Source organism: Pinus tabuliformis, chromosome 1_1 (genome assembly GCF_031772625.1).
Source record: "Pinus tabuliformis cultivar Carrire ecotype Pingquan chromosome 1_1, CPIR1, whole genome shotgun sequence".
In the NCBI taxonomy this organism is placed as follows: Eukaryota; Viridiplantae; Streptophyta; class Pinopsida; order Pinales; family Pinaceae; genus Pinus; species Pinus tabuliformis.
This window is the reverse complement of record NC_142297.1, coordinates 164,133,934-164,150,153: the sequence shown is the minus strand read 5'-3', so window position 1 is coordinate 164,150,153 and position 16,220 is coordinate 164,133,934.

Genomic DNA, 16,220 nt, shown 5'->3' with positions numbered 1-16,220 from the left:
ATCTCTTTCCATGCTTTCCTTCCCATATAACGTTGTTCAACATTTTATTTTCGTAGATTAGAATTTAGGTCAACATGAGATATAGTTCTGTTTTTTCGTACAACTAGTTTTTTTCTTGCTCAGTTTCAGTTTTTGATTTTGCAGCTCTCTTGCAGTATGTCTCTGCTCATAATAAATCAATAAATTAGCCTACACCATCTCTTTTGCTACATGTTTCATAGGTAATTCACAACCCTTCACAAATCTGCCCTAATTTCTGCACTTTTCTCATAAACTTTCCTCTCGTCTCTTGAACAAATCCAACCATCATTTTCTTTCCTAAACCTCCTTGGTGAACTTTAGACACCTTAACACATCCCTCTGGTCCTCATCTCCCCTTTTCCACCATTTTTCCACCTTTAAAACCTCTAAAACAACCCTAAGCATCCTCCTGTAGATCCCCTGCAGCCTCTTGTAGAATTTCATGTACGTGGCTTTTTGAAGTCCGATTGCAGGGAAAGCCTCTAGAAAGTTACAAAAGTCCTCCTAGGACCCCTCCATGCCTTCCTACACCTCTGAAAATTCCAAAGTCACCCTCCATTTCCACCTAATCGCTGCCACGTCCATAAACAAATAAATTACATGCATAACAATTTCACATAAAATACACAAAAATCCAAAAAAGATGTTTTCTTTTGTTAGGCCCTATACTACTAGTGTAACCCCTTATTGTTATTAGTACAACCCCCTTATTATATTTTTGTACCCATGTAGTCCCCATATTTTTACTATTGTGCCCCATAGAAGCCCACTATTGTTATTATTATGCCCTTATATTATTATTGTTATGTCGGCTCTAATTAAATTATGACCCTTTAGACTCCTATATATAGAAAGGAGGTATTTTCATTTGTATCATCCAAGAATTTTTCATTTGTTTGATGTAAAGGAGGTTTGCCCCCATGAAGAGGCTAAATTCTAAGGTGTTCAACTATCTTTTCTATATTTTTGTGAGCTGGTTTCATAACATTTGGAATCAAAGCTTTAGATTCTAGGGTTTTCGCTGCTGCAAACAGATCATTGTGACATTTTTGCTATAACTTTTTTTTTTGTACCATTTCAGATGCTAAAACAAAAACCCATTTGCGAAGAAATCACGCTGAAGCTTGGGTCTGAATTTCAGAGCTTGTCTCACTATATTATCGGAAATATGATCTGAGGAAGTTAGGGTTTTTGGAAGCTCCAGAATTTAAGCTAAAACAGGTCATCGTGGAATTTTTTCTATAACCCTTTTGATTCGACGTTTCAAAAGCTAAGAAAAAAACCCATTTGAGAAGAAGTAGGTCTGAACCTTCGTTCCAAATTTCAGATCCTGTCTCGCTATTTTTTCAGAGATATAGTATTAGGAAGTTAGGGTTTTTGCAGACCCCCTAATTACATTCCAAACAGGCCACCTTAGGAAAATCGTCATAACTGTCTCTCTGAGCATTAGATTGAAATTTCGTAAAAAATTGCAGAAAGAGGATGGACTGTAGTTTCATGTGTATATTTTTCAAATCCTAAGGTCAAAACAGTGACACGTGGTGCTTCATACAAGTTCGCTCTTCTGAAAAGGTATATAATCAGGTCATGTTGGGAGATTGTGCATAACTATTTATTGGAGAATCTAAATTTGATCAGACTAGTGGCATTGGAAAGAGGACGCAGAAGGCTACTGCAGGTCACAATTTCAGCACTGGAAGAACCGAAATTACAGATTTATAGTCATTTCAAGATCGAGCTCCTAAAATCAAGAAAAGGCGATATGAGGAAGTTCGATGGCAAGGATCGAGTAAATTGGATATTTCAGATGGAGCAATATTTTGATCTACATGGTGTACCACTGTTACAAAATTATGTATTGCATCTTCATATTTAGAATCGGATCAATTTTTATGGTATAAAGGGCTTTGTTCTTGTAAACAACTTGTTACGTGGTCAATTTTCATGAAGGAAATGATAGCACATTATGAGGATACAGAGAGCAACACCTTCTTTAGAGCAACACTGCAACAATTGGAAAGAGTAAAAGGGCTTTGTTACATAGTGGAAAGTAAAATTATGGCAATAAGGAAGTCTACCCCTCACAACTATAAAGATAGAAGTGTTGTTTCTTCTAGCCTTCCACAACCTACAAGGGTTACACCACAACAATTGGAAGAAAAAAGAGAAAAAGGGCTTTGTTACAATTGTGATAGCAAATGCACTAAAGGTCATAAGTGTGCTGAGAAGAAATTATTTTACATAGAGTATGTAGAGGAGAAAGAAAATGATCAAGAAACATCAAAAGAAGAGGATATATGCCAGGACCCAACCCTTGAGAAAGAAGAAATAAATCAGACCATATCTTGTAAAGCATTGGCAAGAATTACCACTCCTCAAACTCTCAAGATAGAAGGACATATCAAGAAGAAAAAGGTGCAAGAATTGAAAGATCACATCGAGAAAGAAGAAATGAATCCAACCAGATCTTGTAATTAATTGATCGGAATTACCACTCCTCAAACTATCAATATAGAAGGCCATATCAAGAAGAAAAATGTTCAAGAAGTGAAAGATCACATCTAGCATCAAGAAATGAATCCGACCATATCTTGTAAAGGATTGGAAGAAATTACCACTCCTCAAACTCTAAAGATAGAACGACATATCAAGAAGAAAAAGGTTCAAGCAGTGAAAGATCACATCGAGCATCAACAACAAGTTCTCCAACTTTTAAAGGATAAGGCCACTTTGGTGCAAAATCGAATGAAACAACGGGTAGATCAACATCGTAGTGAAAAATGTTTTGAAGTAGGTGATTGGGTATTTTTACTGCTACATCTCAAGCAAGCTATTTATGAGAAGGAAATGTTGGCAATACTATATGCACTTAAGAAATGGTGACATTACCGAATGGGAAGACACTTCAAGGTAAAAATGGATCATGATAGTCTTAAATACTTTTTAGAACAACTATTATCTTTAGAAGAACAAAAAAAATGGGTCACAAATATGTTGGGTTATGACTTTGACATCATCTATAGAAAAGGGAAGAAAAATCTTGTTGCAGACGCACTCTCAAGAAAGGATGAGGATGTGGAAGCATTGTTTTGTGCTATTTCTATTATCCAACCAGATTGGATAAACGAAGCAATGGATGAATGGAAGAAGGACGAAGAAGTATGGCCACTTATTCAAAATTTTCAAAAGATCCCAATTCAAACAATATTGCCAGAAATTGAAGAGGAAGCAAAAAATCATATTGGAACCTGGAGCAGTCACAGAAACAAGAACCCGATAGCTACGAGATCGATCAATTTCAGAGTATCTCATCAAGTGGAAGAACTTATCCGCTAAAGATTCCACATGGGAGGACAAGAATTTTATACAAAAGCATCAAGAACTACTCAAGCGTTGAGGACAACACTTTTTGAAGGAGAGGGGCATGTTAGGCCCCTATACTACTAGTGTAACCCCTTATTGTTATTAGTACAACCACCTTATTATATTTTTGTACCCATGTAGTTCCCATATTGTTACTATTGTGCCCCATAGAAGCCCACTATTGTTATTATTGTGCCCTTACATTATTATTGTTATGTCAGCTTTGATTAAATTATGACCCCTTAGACTTCTATATATAGAAAGGAGGTATTTTCATTTGTATCATCCAAGAATTGTTCATTTGTGTAATGTAAAGGAGGTTGCCCCCTCGAAGAGGCTAAATTCTAAAGCGTTCAACTATCTTTTCTATTTTTTTGTGAGCTAGTTTCATAACATGTTTCTTATTTCCTTTTAGAAACAGCGTGAATAGGTGTAGTTTACTTCCTCAGTAGGTAATGGCACTCCTTTCCTAGATTTTCACCTCTCTTCTTGCAAAAGTAGGGTTAGTCAGTAAATTAGGGTTTGCTAGGTTTTACTTTACATTCCATTCTTCTTTCTCTTTCTATAAGTAGAATAGCCTCTGTAGAGCAAGCTTTCCCTTCTTTCATCACATTTAAAGCTTCTTCTGGAATTCATAGAAGTTGGCTTGAGCTCCTAGTGATCTTGCGCCAGCTGACCAAATGACAACCTGCAGTAAGAACTAGTACTTGTGCATATAGCACCGTCGCTTCCACGTTTGTTACGAACTACTGGGTTGATAAAAGTAAAGTAGAAAGCCCTAGGAGTTGCAGCATTATTGATGCAATACTGGTGCTCACTAATTTTTGGCATTGTTGCTGGGGAAGCGTCAGAGTATTTTGTGATTACTGCTTTTCTTCTATTTTCTACTACAACATTCTGCTAAGTTGTTCATTTCAGCAAAAGTAGAGTAGTTGTTTCTTTCAATTTCTGCATTTCCTTGCTTTCATTTCAATTCTGCAATTTCCATTTCAACAGAAGTAGATTAGTCATTTCCTTGCTTTCATTTCAATTCTGCAATTTCCATTTCAGCAAAAGTAGATTAATCATTTCATTGCTTTCATTTCAATTCTACAATTTTCATTTCAACAAAAGTAGATTAATCATTTCCTTGCTTTCATTTTGATTCTGCAATTTCTTTTCAGCAAGTTCATTTCAGTAGTTGCAATTTGTTTGTTTAATCAATTTCAGTTTTGTAGGTACAAGCAGAAAAAACAAAACTCACCAAAAGATATTTCCTTTCATGCCTCGTAGGCATAGAGATAATTCAGGAAAATTCTTACCCAACACCCCCACCACATCATAAAGCCACCCTTCTTTCTTCTTCAGTGGCAGTGATCCAGAAGAACCTTTAGGTGAACAACCAAAGATATTTGAAGAACCTATAGGAGAAGAAGAAGAAGAAGAAAACATCCCTCCTGAGACAATGGCTGAAAACAGAAATGCTAGGGGAAATGGAGAAAGAGTAGAAGGTACCTTCCCCATCTGAGAGACCAATGGGGACACTAAAATGAAGAACATAAGCACTTCAACCCTACCTCACTTCCATGGATGGACTACAGAGGATCCTGACACCTCCCTGTTTGAGTTTGTTGTTATCTGTCGAACCTATGACTATGCAGAAGATGAGCAGAAGTTGAAACTGTTTCCTTCTACCCTCAAGGATGCAATGTTGCACTGGTTCATGGGGTTTGGTGGGCTCCAGTATTGTAGCAATGATTCTGCAACTCCTAGGACTCCCTTCTTTACTTTTATCAACCCAATTGTTCATAACAAACTTGGAAGCGACTGTGCTATATGCACAAGCACCAGCTCTTGTCGCAGGCTGTCACTTGATTAGCTGGCACAAGTCCGCTAGGAGCTTAAGCCAACTTCTATGAGCTCTTAGAAGAATATTTTAACTATGATGGATGAAAGATAACTCAACAGAGGCTAGTCTACTTGCAAAAAGAAGTTGAAAGCTGAAAGGAAATGCAAACCTTAGCAAACCCTAGTTTTACCAGCTAACCCTACTAATGCAAGAAAAGAGATGAAAGCGATGGAAATGGATGCCATTGACTCTTGGAAAGGTAAAATGCATGTGACTAAGCTACTTCTGAAGTAAAATCTGGAAAGAAACATCTTTTTGTATTTCTAAGTAATCTTGCAGAATTATTATGCATGTGCTTTAACAATTTTTTATTGTGCAGAGGTTGATTGGTAAAAGGAAATGGAGTGGGCACTTGCAGGAGGTTGGAAAGGTGAGAAGATGGCCTAAGGGGTCCCTAGCACCCTTCCAGAGATTTTTACAGCGATTATATCTCGAAAAACTACTCACGTGAACTTCTACAGGAAGTCTGCAGGGGTTCTACAAGATGTTCTACAGGGAGTTCTACAGGAAGAGCCGAAAGAGGATTTTAGAGGGTTGATGGTGGAAAAACAGTGGGAAAGTGAAAATGGAGGATGGATGAGGATGTGAAGGGTTCTAGGACCTGGTGAATGAAGCTAAGGAGTGATGAAGGTGGTTGGATTTGTTCAAGGATGGAGGGAGCATTGTTGCAAAAAAATGTAGAAATTAGGGAAAATTGGAAAAGTGTTGCGAATGAAGGGAAGGAATCTTGGATTAGGAGTTGGAGCAGGTGGTATGATGGAGGAAGGATAGGCAGGGATGTATTACAGATGCTTTGCACACTATTTCTCAAAGTTGATCAAAGAAAGACTAGAAAAAACAGAGATCTATCTATTTTGACCTAATCTGACCTAAAAACCAGAAACATGATGAACAAAAGGTTATAGACAGGAAATCATGCAAGGTAACTATGGAAACTAAGCAAGAACAGATCTAAACATGCAAGTACAACTGGTATCAACTTCTCCAACTAAAAATCTAACACTAGCAATTGCATGGAAAGGCAAAAACAGTGTTTTTGTGGCAGCAAGTAGGCCTTGGTCTCCGCTCATGGTCCCAAGGAGGGAGAGGTGAGATCAAGGATTGCTTGATGGAATTTTTGCAGATATTTTCTGTTATCAAACTATTAAATCAACCTGAAGCATGAAGAGCTATTTTAATCATAAAAAAAAACCTAAGTAACAAAGCAAGATCTTAACCTAAATAGCAGAAATTATTCTATGAATGCAAGGAAAACACATAAAAGTACACAAAGGAGGTATTGGCACTTGGGTTGGGCCCGACCCCAAGAGCTACAGCCTCCTGAGAAAATCTCAAAGCTGGTGCAAAGTGAAATTTGTCTCCATTACTCAAAAAATAATCATGTCACAAAAATGTTTACAGCAAGAGCTCGAAAATGAGCTGAAAGGTAGAGCTGCACTAAAGTGCGAAAAAAAACTGTTCAATAGCTAAAATACCAAGGCTTGAAGCCTTCCTACTTATGCACCACAAGGACTCCCAACAACCCTCCTTAACTTTAGGGGCTTGGCTGCTCAAAACTGTAGTTAATCAGCCACTTCACAAAATCTGCTCGACTGCCCCTTGAAATCATCTTTGGTGGGCTGTTGAACTCCGAGCTGATGGTGGAGAACTCAAGGAAGGGGTAATTTAGTGCAGGAAACACCCTTCCTACAAATCCTCAGCCTTTTTCCCTCGTATTTGGCTATCAACTTGCTCATAAATGCTTGACCTTGGTCCAAAAGATGTCCAAAAATCTGCAATAAGCACGTATTAGACTTTGTGGTCAAGTGACTATTCTCATTCATTCAATTAACATAAATATATTCAAAAGAATGCATAAAACTATGAAGAATGGTGGATTAATTGAGAATAATAGGCAAAATGAGCCCAATAAGTTACCCATTTTTGGGGCTCATCATCACCCCCCTGCTGAATGTGTTGCTCATCCTTTGAGTAACTAATCCAGCTCATCATCTTTGATTGCTTTGACTACCTCTTTGACATCCCAGGCTTCCGAGGTGATGTCCTATTCTTGGTCATGAAACCCTGCTTTTCTCTCTACATCCTCCCATTGCCTGTGTTTTTCCTCTTCTTTGACATAGATTTTGCATTGACTGTTTATAGAGTGGTACTCTTGCCAAGGCCTCCCTCATCCTTTTTAGGGAGTGGTACTCTCTTATTTTCAGACTGTGGGACAATGTGTTCCATCTCCTTGTGCAAGCATGGATGCAGTTATCACCCAATAGTCTCTCCATGTCTTCAAAGTGAGCAATGGCCTGAGCTTGTCTTTCAATGTAGTCTGGGAGAACCTGAGGGTTGTTGGCCAGGTGCTGATGGGCATATATTAAAGCTGAGGGATCTTCTGGTTCTGCCCTGATCATGAGTGGCTCACTTAGCTCTCTGTCCATAACTTTCCAAATTTCTGCTACCCTCTTTTCCTCATGGTTTAACCAAGAGGCCATGGCCATGAGTTGCACATCTCCCAATGCAGCATTGGGGTCCCATAGATTCATGTTTGGAAGGGCCAAGTTGTGTAAATAGAATTATGATAACTTGGCCTTATCTTCAGCTGAGCTATTGTCACACAAATCCATGAACTGATGATAATTCTGAAATGGAATGGTGCCCCTTTGGGCCAAGGTGTTAATTTGAAATTGCAACCATTGATCTTTAAGATATAAGGCATATGACTTAGCAAGTTGCCTACATTGTAAGGCTTCTACTGCCCAGCTGGCCATGTAGGCCATTTGGGCTTCTTTCTCTTGCACTTGTTGTTTTAAAACCTGTATTTCTTCTGCTGCCTGTGACTCCTTTTCCTGTAGCAGTTTTGTCAGCATCTCAACATCAACTTGCAGCTTTTCCTCTCTCTGTTGTTCCTTAGTTGTTTCCTTGTCTGCTGGAGGTCCTTCTTGCTGCTGTTGTTCCCTCAAAATGGATGGCCTATCTTCCTTATGACCTCCCTATAGCTGCAACTGTTGTTTCAACAGCTCATTCTCCTCCTGTAATTTGGCTCTTTGACTGCTTTCCATGTGTCTCACCATGGCCAACTCTTTTCTTGATTCTTTGAGCTGTTCTTCCAGGTGGCCTATGTTTGCCACACCCTTGGATTTGGCAATCCTCATCCAAGTGTGAGTCCTAACCCGTTCTTGTTCCAATGCAAAGAAAAGTGGTACCGAAAACTTCTGTGGGATGATCTTCCCACTTTCTAATATGTTGTGATATGAGCCCAAGCTAGGTTGAGGGCTTGGTTATAGTATCTCCTCGGTCTTTTCCTCTCCATGTGATTGTTTGGCTGCCTTCTCCTCCAATTTCTCAGTCTCTTTTAACTTAGCTAGAGTTTCCTGTAGAGATGTTTCAACTTCCTGTAGAGTTGCCTTTGAGTCCATCATCCCAATTCTATCTCCAGGTGGAGGTTTTTGGGCTTCCTCTTTCATAGGTGATAGATATCTTTGAAGGAGACTCTTCTTTTGGTTTAGTGGTTGTGTCCTCAATGACAATTGGTTCCTTTGATTGTGGCTGGGGTTTGCCCACTTTGATCCTTGTGCTTCTCCTGGCTTTAAAGTACATGGAGGTTTGCCTCTTTCTTTTTCCTTTTTGTTTTGTAGGTGTGCTTAATGCAGCAAGCACAACTGCTGCCTCCCTTGCCAATGTCTCAGGTGATTTCTCTTCCTGCTGCTCCTTTTCTTTGCTTCCTATAGAAATCTCTGTCCATTGTTTCTGTCTGTTGCTGATATCTCAGCGTGTGTCTTTCCCGTTTATTTTTGGGTTCCTGCTTTGGCTGTGGCAGCATTCATTTGGGCTTTCTCAGCCTTTTCCTTTCTACTTTGCATCCTTTTGTCCCTTGTGGTTTTTGCTGTTGTTTCTTCCTCTGTTTTGGGCTCAGCAGTCTTGCCAACTTCTTCTTTTTCTTTTTGTTCTTCCTCTGTTTTTCCCTCTGCTTGAATGTCCTGTGCTCCCTTATCATCTTCCTTCTCAATTTCTTCAGTTTTCTCCCCCTCCTCACTGCTGGATGGGGTGATGTTTTCAGCCAAAGTTCTAATGTTATCATCCCTGGACATGTTTCTGAAGATTTCCCAAGATATGGGGACAGTATAGGTGTGTAAAGAATTTTCCACCAACAGTTTGATGAGCCCATGATGGGCCAACTGATCTGGGATCCCTTCATTTAACTTTGTACCAAATTCAATTAGTGACTGAAGAAGGAAATATGGGATGCTCAATTTCCTGGCTGGAAGCAAGTCAATCCCATGCTTTAATTCACACAACAACCTAAAATAATATCCATAGATGATGCTAAACCTCCCTTCACATGTGATGTACTTCATAATTTGATAACTAACTTCACTCCAGAGAGGAGGCAAGCTGGTTCTTCTAACCCCGTCTTTGTCTTCTATAGGATGCTCCTTGGGCAGGAAAAATGTTTTCTTAGCAACTTGGCCCAATGATCTCTCTTCCTTGCTCCAAGGGAGCCCCAATGGTAGACCAGTAACTCCACTGATGAGCTCAAGGGTGAGTTCTAGGGTCAAACCCCTAAAACTAACTGTGGCATGTGTCTTTGAATGTGGTCTTAGGGACATTAAAAACTCTTCAGTTATCTCCTCATCATGACCCTGAATTTTGTCAAAGAAGGATATCTAATTTGCTCAGGTGAAAAGGTCCACCACCTCAGGGTGCTCATACAACTTTCTAGAGTTCGAGGGTTCTTTCCTTATGAATCCTCCTGGCATGATGTTTAGGTGCTCTTTTTATATTTTAACCAGAAGAGAAAATGCTTAGAAAAACAACAGTCAATCACTGAAATAGGGGATGGCTGAATTCAGTTTCTTCTGAACCCAAGAAGGAATTTCTCATGTGTTCCTTACAATATCAAATAGCAATAATTCCCTTGTTTTAAGACTGCTATCACCCAGAATTCGATTGTCTATGTATGAAAAGAATAATTTTGTTTTTACAGAACAGAGCATAAGGACACAAGTTCTCAACACATAGATAGATATGTAAGTTTAACTTTTTCACACACACAGGATGGCCTCTACTGCTGCATGTATCTTCCTTACAAGAGGATTTAAAAATGATAAGGAGATTTCAGAATGCAGAGGAAGAACTGGGTAAACTCAGTGAAATATGCAGGCAACTTTCACGTTTTGTCTCAATGCACAGACAGACTTTTACTCTTGTATTTCAAACTGATGCCGTTCAATTCACCACCTTGCACAAAAAAATCATGCACAAAGGAGTTTTCTCGAGCCTACCTCATTTGGAGCTTGAAATTTGACAGAAATTCGGGGTTTTCTCCCCTCGAAGCTGTTCTCTTCCTTTCTTGTAGAACCCTTCTTGTAGAAGTCTCCCGGCTCCTATAGAATAGAACTGTGCTTCCGGTAGAGCCCGATAGGTGGGAGATTTTCGAAAACAGGTAGAAAAACTGGTGGAGGACGACTGCTTAACTATTTTGGCAATGGTGGATGCGTACTCCAGTCGAGAATGTCGTGAGAGCAGAATGAATAGAGGGTGGTGCATGTTTCAATTGAGCATCTTTTAACTGCAACGTGATTCATAGTGAGGGGATGAGGTGGCCGGACCAGACCATTGATCTGACGTCACAGCCATAATGTTTCTGCGTGTTTCTGATCGCCATCACCTCCTCTCTCCCATTATCTGCTGCCACCACTACCAGTCCCAACGATTTCTCACTAAATGGACACTCCACACGTGCTGGCTGCCCATCTAATTGGCAATTTTGAATGTAACGGGGCTCGTTTGGATTCCACGAGGATATGTAACTGGTTGAGGGTGGCTAGTTGACTGGCCACCGATTCCACTCAATCCGAACCATTCCCATAGTCATGCAGCTTTAAAATATGATTTATGCAATTGAAGAACGAGTTTAGGCACTTACCTGCGTGGTCGCGACTGTGTTATGCAGATTTTGGGTTTCGAAACCCATTCCTTCGTTTGTTGTTGCTACATGCACAGGTTTTGGAACCAATTCCTTCATTTGTTGTTGCCATGTGCACACTGAATGCTTGGCCTCAGTTGTTGCTAATCTTCATACGTTCAAGTGGAGCTCCATGCATGCTTCTTCTGCCATACTTTGTTGTCCCTGTCTCTGAAGTATGTATTTCAGAGGGATCAGCTGCTACAGGATTCCTATAGGATGTCCTGTAGCTGCTTCTCCTCCTCGAATGCAAGCTAGAATGAGCAGGGTTGTACTGTTGACAAGGGTCTCGGTTGATGAGGAGTCTAGATGGAGGGTAACAGGTATGGTGAGTGAAGAACCGCTGCTTGTTTTGTCATTAAAAAAATTTTGCTGGCAGTGTGAAAAAAACAGGATTTCTGTGTGTGACTATGTAGGGATATAAAAAAATGAGTGCAATGGAGGTGTAAAGAGATGGGAAAATGCGACATATGGTGATGGATGGAAACATGGAAGTTTACAGGCCTCATAGGCAGATTCCCAACCTTCGGATCCTCTTTTGAGACTGATTTTGGCTTGTCTGTAGGTTCTACGGGATCTTCCTGTAGAAGACACAAAACTTCATGTAGAAGACACAGAACTTCGTGTAGAAGGTGAAATCTTAGCTGGAATGGGACCAAATCTTAGGAAAGGGTAGCGGTCGTAGAGGAATTATATTATGAGGGATGCTTGCAGCGTGGTGCTGACCTTTGTCCTTGTCTTGTGCGGTCCTCCTACCCTGCAACGTCCTTCCTGTACCCTGCAATTATTCAACAGAAATTAGGTTTATTTTCCTCTTTTTTTTCTTTTTTTTTTTTTATTCTGAGACAGTTGGCGTGCCTCCGAGAGGTTTTCACCCTCACTATCTGCCTTGGGCACCTCCAAGAGGTTTTCACCCAAGGATATTTTATTCTTTTTTTCTGTTTTTTCTTTTTCTCTCTCTCTTTTTTTTTTTGTTCAAGGTGTGGGTGGGGTGGAGACAGGGGCCTGCTCCACTACCAACACTGATTTATCCAAAGTGTCAATGAGCTCCTGCTTAGAAAGGTGCTTCCTGTAGATTTTCAATCGATGCCCATTGACGAGCATGGGGATGGCTTCTTCATCAATGGTCTTGATAAGGACTAAATCATTGTCGTTGCATTTCTCCACTGTATATGGCCCTAGCCATCTTGTCCTTGGCTTCCCTTTGAAATCCTTGTATCTTGAATCATATAACAGCGCCCAATCTCCTGGCTGAAATTTCTTTTCTTTAAGGTGTCGGTCATGCCATATCTTTCTTTGAAGTTGGACTACCTCTGAGTGGAGAAGGGCTTGCATTCTCAATTCATGTAATCCATTCAGCTGTAGTAATCATTCCTGTTGTGCATGGCTGAGATCTAGGTCTAGCTGAGCTGCCAACCTCAATGTGTTATATTCAAATTCTATGGACAGCAAAGCCTTCTTCCCATAGACAGGCTCATAAGGTGTGAAACCTGTTGTAGTTTTCCAAGTAGTGTTGTAGGCCTAGGTGGCATCAACCAAGCAATCTGCCCAATCTTTTCTGCTGCTTCTCACCACTTTAGTACAAATCTCTTCCAAAGCTCTATTAGTGACTTCCACCTATCCATTTGCTTGTGGATGATAAGCGGTGGAAGTTCTGTGCTTAATCTTGTGATGAGCAAGCAGGACTTCAATCAGGTTAGAGGTAAATTGACTTCCTTGATCTGCGACTAATTCTTTTGGGTAGCCAAACTTATATAAGATATTTTCCCTCAGAAACTCAACCACTTTTTCTTCGGTTGCTGCCTTGATTACCTTTGTTTCTGCCCACTTTGTCAGGTAGTCTATGCACACAATGATATAAGACTTTTTTTTTGAAGGAGGGTTGATAGGACCCACAAATTCCATGCCCCACTTCTCAAATGGCTTGAAAGTCACCTGAGGTTGGAGGGGAATTTCATCCCTTGTAGTCGGTTTCGCCATCCTTTGACATCGGTCACATTGGCTGATGCATCTCCTAACATCTTGATGAAGAGTGGGCCAACAGTAGCCTGCCTGTAGGATTTTGAAAGCGGTCCTATTTGCTGCAAAGTGGCCTCCACAGGGCCCATCATGACAGGTCAGGAGGATGTCAAAAAATTCCTCCTCCCTGACACAATGCCTCAAAATCTGATCTGGGCCAAGTTTGAACAGGTTGCCCCCAATCCAAGTGAATTGGGTGCTTTTCCTCATGATCTTGCTCTTCTCCTTTGAGGATAGGTGTGGCGGGAACTATGCTGAAACTAAGTAATTTGCTATATTAGCAAACCATGGAGAGAGTACTGAAATAGCAAATAGGTGTTCATCTGGCATTTGATCATCCACCATCCCTTATTCACCTGCAGGAAAATCTAGTCTAGACAGAAAATTAGCAACAACATTTTCTTTACCTTGCTTGTCAACAATGGTCAAATCAATTTGCTACAATAAAAGTAACCATCTAATGATACGAGCATTTACATCAGGTTTATTCATCAAATACCTAATTGCAACATGGTCAGTGTGTATGAATGTTTGATAACCAGTGATGTAGTGTCTGAACTTGTTTAGGGAATGGACTACAGCTAGGAGCTCTTTCTCGGTTACAGTATAGTTTAATTCTGCCTTGGACAGGTTTTTACTGACAAAATATATGGCATATGGTAGCTTCTCTTCAACTTGTCCTAAGGCTACTCCTATGGCTTTGTTCGAGGCATCTGTGTGAATGTGGAAAGGTAGGGTCCAGTTTGGACCTCTCAAGATTGGGGCAGTTACCAGCTTATCTTTCAACACATCCAGAGCCTCTTGACAGTTGTCAGTCCATATAAACTCAACATCTTTCCCCAAAAGACCAAACAATGGAGAGGCTAGCTTACTGAAATCTTTAATGAATCTTTTATAATATCCTGCTAAGCCTAGAAAACTCCGAACATCTCTTACCTTTTGAGGAGGTGGAACCCTTTGGATGATAGCAATCTTGTTGGGATCCACCTGTAATCCTTGCTGAGAAATTGTATGACCTAGCATGGTCCCTTCAGTCATCAGGAATTCACATTTTTTAAGACTGAGGGACAGGTTCATTTCAATACACTTGGTTAAAACTTTTCCCAGGTTAGTCAATGCTTCTTGGAAGTTGGACCCATAAGGAGTAAATTCATCCATATATATTTCCACCGAATCATGAACCAGCTCAGCAAATATGCTCAGTACTACTCTCTGGAAAGTGGCAGGAGCATTGCATAACCCAAAGGGAAGGACTCGGTAGGCAAAGGTACCCCATGGACAAGTGAAAATGGTCTTATCTTAGTCTTCTGGGCTGATTTGGATCTAATTATACCCGCTAAACCCATCTAGGAAGGAAAAGAACTTCTTCCCTACCAGGCCATCTAACACTTGATCTATGAAAGGCAAAGGGAAATGGTCCTTCTTGGTAGCTTTGTTAAGTTCTCAATAATCTACACAGATTCTCCACTTCCCATTTTTCTTGGGCATAAGCACCAGAGGAGAAACCCGCTCGCTGTCAGAAATGGGGTAGATGAATCCCGCATCCAACAACTTTTGCAGTTCTTCTTTGACAATGTATTTAAGGGATGGATTCATTCTCCAGTAAGGCTGCCTGACTAATTTACAATCCTATTTAATGTAAATGTGATGGGTACAGACTGAAGGGTGGACTCCTTTCATTTCCTTATAGCTCCAAGCAAAAGCATCCAAATGGTGGTTCAATAAGCTACATAGCTCCTTCTCCTGAGAGGGGGATAGAGACGAGTTGATCTTCAAGGTTCTTTCAGCGCCAAATTCCACATTTTGGACTTGGGAAGAGGTCGGATCAGCCAGACAAAGATCCACTAAAGCACTGGCTTGGGTGTCTTCTACCAACTCCTCTAACGGTAACACACTGGGAGGTGGATTTTGAATCAAATTCTCAATAAGGTCATCCTCGGTTTCAAGACCTCCCCTGGTGGCTTCCATTGTGCACAATGGTGCAGAGTAGACTTCATCCTCATCTTCCTCCTCCAACTAGAGGGGTAAGTCATGTTCTAGCAGAGGTTGGGTAGGAGGATATAGGACTAGCTGTTTGGACATAGGCCCATTCTTGATAGTCATGCTCCAAGCTCAATAACTAATGTAAGCATCTGTAGTAGCCAACCAAGGCCTTCCCAAAATGAGGGGGTATCCAGTGAGTTTCGCCTTTGGCTAAAGGACCAAGAAGTCTGCAGGGTACTCCCAAGAATCAATGGAGACCATGACATCTTCCAAAATCCCTTCAGGGGTCAGGGTGGAGCGGTCTGCTAGCTGCAGTATTGTCAACGTCTTTCTTAGGGAACTCTGAAGGTTGAGTTTGAGCATAGTGTCCCTAGTCATCACAGTAATGGCGGCCCCTAGATCAATCAGGGTGTGGTGGATTATGGTGCCATTGATGTGGACATCGACTACAGGACTCCCAGGGTCTAGATATTTTGGACAGATTACTTGTCCCAACGTCAGGTTAGACAGTTGTCCTATGACATTGATAGTTGGGGCATCTCTCTTGCACCTGCCTGGGTGCCTGAAACACTTCTCTTTGATCAATTTGTTGTATATTGGTACAGCTTTGATGGCTTGGAGAAGTGGTATTTTTACACATAACTATTTAAGTTCTCCCAGAAGTTCAGTCTCTTCTTGGTTTGGTTGTGTGGTTACAGTTAGTATCTCAGGAAAGGGTGGAATGGCTTTGGGTTCACTTTCCTGTTTCTCTTCATCATCCTCCTTAGGAGGAGGTTGGCTATCTAGGAGGACCTTCCTAGATCGTAGGTTGATCTCCTGAATCTCCACAACGTAGGTAGGGTATGTTGTCTCTCTAGTATATACCTGCTAGGCCTGTTTGTTATTGGGGTTCGGGTTTGGTTGAGCAGGCATCTGGGGTTGTCTTGGAGGAGCAGGAGGTAATGGTTGTGGTTGAGCAGGTGGTGGAGGAAAAATAGTGGGAGGAGAGTTGTA